Source organism: Belonocnema kinseyi, chromosome 5 (assembly GCF_010883055.1).
Source record: "Belonocnema kinseyi isolate 2016_QV_RU_SX_M_011 chromosome 5, B_treatae_v1, whole genome shotgun sequence".
Taxonomy (NCBI): Eukaryota; Metazoa; Arthropoda; class Insecta; order Hymenoptera; family Cynipidae; genus Belonocnema; species Belonocnema kinseyi.
This window is the reverse complement of record NC_046661.1, coordinates 24,767,597-24,771,620: the sequence shown is the minus strand read 5'-3', so window position 1 is coordinate 24,771,620 and position 4,024 is coordinate 24,767,597. Positions and strand designations below refer to the sequence as shown.

At 35.1% G+C, this 4,024-nt stretch overlaps 1 protein-coding gene across 2 annotated transcripts in view; it reads left to right on the top strand.

Annotated features, from left to right (window-relative positions):
- The window catches only part of LOC117172855 (Bardet-Biedl syndrome 2 protein homolog), a 1,136,351-nt gene that overhangs the window by 640,328 nt on the left and 491,999 nt on the right, over positions 1 to 4,024 (top strand). The gene's annotated exons all lie outside the window — the stretch shown is intronic.

Here is a 4,024-nt window from a genome sequence, read left to right as displayed (position 1 = left end):
CGACGATCCAGCAAAAGCCTTGTGCACCCTAAGAACACGGAGCGACCCAAGGACAACCGCCTTCTGCATTTTTCCCGCAAGTGTTCTAGCATATTGTTGACATGCAGGGATGCTTTTTAGGCTATTGGCAAGTGAAGACCTCTTCTTAAAATGGTCAGGAATCACGAAGAAGTGGGCAAAGGAGCGTTTCTGTATAAAGCAGCGGAGGAGGCTGCTGAAACACTTGGACTTGACTTCAGTATTAGGGGTGAGCAAAATGCATTAAATCATATTTATCTCGAGTACTCACTTCTGAAAGCCCGGATTAAGAAAGCACAAGAGGAAGACTTTGGTGAACAGCTCCTCGATAAGAGGATGCACGGTATTTTCCACAGAAATGTGAAGGATCATTCAATGTCTTGTGAGCTAACGTTTGCTTGCTTTAAATCGCCTGGATTGAAGTCTGGTACGGAGGGTTTCATTTTTGCATGCCAAGACGGTGTCATTTCCACCTTAACATACCGTCGCCACAATTTGAGCCAAGACATTCCTGATGATAGCTGCAGGGCGTGCCATGCACACCCCGAGCATTTAACTCACATACTATCTAGTTGTCCTACTCACGCGGGAACAACCTACATTCAAAGGCACAAATCGGCACTAAGAGTGCTTTATTACCATCTCTGTCACTCTTACGGCATTAATCTTAATATCGCTCCTCTAAATGCTCCTAGGGAAATGGAGACAATTGTCAAGAATGGGAAGTGCCGCAATTAATCGAACTTTATATTCTCGACAATTGTTTCTGTTGCTCACTCGAGGCCTGACATGGTTCTTACTGACTTCGAGAAGCGAACCATGTTCGTTATCAAATTTGCGGCACCAGCTGACATGAACATCATAACCAAGGAGAATGAAAAGAAAGAGAGGTATCGAGACCTTATAAGGCAGTCGCAACGATTGTACTCGGAGGTGCCAAGCTTTTACTTGCTAATGGCCTAGAAAGCATCCCTGCGTGTCAAGAATATGCTAAAACACTTGCGGGATAAATGCAGAAGGCGATAGTCCTTGGGTCGCTCCGTATTTTTAGGATGCAGGAGGCTTTTGCTAGATCGTCGTATTGATTCCTTCACAGACTGTAACCACCTATCTCATGGTCGTGAGACGTGGTTGTGGCTGAAATTTTACCGCGATTTCGCTGGGAGCGAGTGCAATTTTCCAGATTAGCACCCGCTCTCGGTGAAATCCTGCGGATGTCCTTATGACAAATTTTTAATAATGTATATATATTACAGACAAAATATGTAATACATTCTATTATACAGATTGCCTAGGCATTATATATAATGCCCAGAGGAAAGCAGGCAAAGTATATAATAAATATTCTCCATTATTTGAGTGAAATTTTGCTTTTTTTGAACTTTTCTCACTTTGGTGATCTCAAAGATATTATGATTTTTTAAATTATTCCTAAAGAGACGCAGCTGAAGAAAAGTTAAATTAATCATTTTAACAAATCTTTGTATATTTCGAAATCAAATGTTGGTACTTAATTTTCGAAAAAAATCCACTTTTGATTTTCTTCCAATTCTTTTCTAAATATGGCTTACAATGTGCTTTAAAAGCCCTGTAAAGTAAGGATTTTCTGAATTAATAATTCCGACAAAATTAGGCCCTACTAAATTAATCATTAGTTTTCGGGTTAATCTTGTGAGAAAATCTTACTAAAGCAGTCAGTAAACGACTTCGCTCAATAAAATTATCATTTTCATTTTGTGCACCTGCAAAAAGTGATGTTAAAGGTGTAAGTGGTAAATACTTTATCCTTATATAAACGGGTAAATATTATTTCGCGTCTTTCCAAGTTCAAATCCAGGGTTTACGAAAATATATAAATTAGAAAGAAACAAGGAATCCACCTGAGTCGAAATATAAACCCTACTTTGACACTCTAAGTGGAAATATTGTCCCCACTTTGCGGCTGTTTATGCTGCTAGCTCCTACGTAGCTACTTCTGAAGATATCTTCATTCTATTTTGCTTATGTATAAGCTTCAGTCCCTATATTGAGGGTCTTGCCTCTATATTCTTGAGTTTTACTTATGTCTTCTTTAAAGCTCCATATTCTCCGAAGAATTCTTAAATTCTCTTTTAACGCTCTTAAATTTTAACGCACAAAATATGTGGCGTCATTCCCTCGACGCCTGCGCACTCGTGACAGATACTTTGTTGTTTTCTCTAAAATTCCATCATCATAGTTTGTGAAAAGAAAAGTTTAATTGGTTTTTAAATAATAAATATTAAAGTGATAACATCGAAATGACTTCAAGAGGAAGGAAGTTTGCCCTAATCTGGTGGCTGCAAGCAAAAGGAAAAATGCGAACTAGCGCTAAGATTTCAGACATAGTTATAAAGAACCAAGATCCAACCCCCCCCCCCCAAAAGGTATCAAACACACGAGAAAAATCGTCAAAAGAAATAGGTAAGAAAGATACAAATCTTTTAAATTAAGTTTTTTCTGTACCACAAGAAATAACTCCAAATTAGTTACCACAGATTCTGAAGAAATAGATTTTCTTTTCACACAATTTTCTTTCGAATTAAAGAATTACGAAATTGAATGATTTCAGATTAAAAATTGCGAAAATATAACAATGTCAAAACCTTAAAAATTGAATACTTTAAGATTAGCTCATTGCAAATTATTTGTACTTAAAACGTTAAAAATTAAATAATTGAAGATTGCAAACTTTTAAATTTGAACAATTATAAATTCAAAGCGATCAAGATTTGACAATTTAATATTGAAAACTAAATTTATTCTTTCAAAGTTGAAGCTTCTGAAATTTTAACATTTAAAATTATTATTACAGAACGAAATTATAATTTAAACTTCAAGCTTATTAGGCGAATTGTTATAAAATAAATGAATAAATTGAATTATACTAAACAAACTGTCAAACTAAATGATAATTTCAAATGGGAAACATTAAAAATGAAAAAAAGTCGATTCCAGGACCTTGAAACTTAAAGAATTCAAACTTCATTTTAAATTGACAAAATTTATATACACCAAAAACTGTGATATAAAGACATTTTTATAATCAAAGCCTTTAAAATTTCAATTATTTGTGTTAAATTCAAGTTTACTTGTGACCACCATTAATGAGATCGCCGATGGTTCTAAATATATACCAAAAATTTGGATGTAACATGTACTTGAAATAAAAAATTGTTACTTCAAAGTGTCATATGTTTGAACCAATTTATTTATACTATCGACGAAAAAACTATAGGCATCTGCCTTTGAAGCTTAACAATTCAGTCAAAAAAAAATTCTAGCGCAACAAAAAAAAAGTCATATAAAAGCTGAAAGTGTTCTACGTAAATGAGCTTGAAGATGTTTATGTAAAAAAATGTTGAGCGTAGCAGACTGAAAAATGTAAAAAAAGTAAGGATTTTCGGGTACATTTAAGAACAGTCAAGTTTAGAGAATTATTTCTTATACAAGGGGCGATGGGGAAAATTTGAAAAAATTCATTAGCATGAGGAAAACTGTTGTGAGCCAGTTGCAGTTGAGAAATTTAAAACATTATAAAAATTGTTGCTGCAAACCGTAATGGATGGGCTCTGTATTTATTTTTAATCACCCGTAAGGATGTGTTAGTCTTATTTTTTGTTAAAATCGCGAAATTTTTAGACATTTTTTTTAAATTGGAAAACAAGTGACAGAAAGCAGGGGGGGGCCATCTTTTTTTACTGCCGACGGCTGGTCCCTTTCTTCGGCCCGTGGCCAGGTGCCAACCAATCATTCAGAACCAGGGATCGAAGAATGGCACCAGCGGTTGGCAGTAAAACAAAAAAGCCCCACCCCACCAGCTTTGTGTCACTTGTTTTCCAACAAAAAATGTATTAAAAAATCGCGATTTTCACAAAAAATAACACTAAAACATCCTGCTGGGTGATTGGAAGTAAATATAGAACCTATTCATTACAGTTTGCAGTTTGAATCAATTTAATATTTGTATTACAACTGAGGATAATAT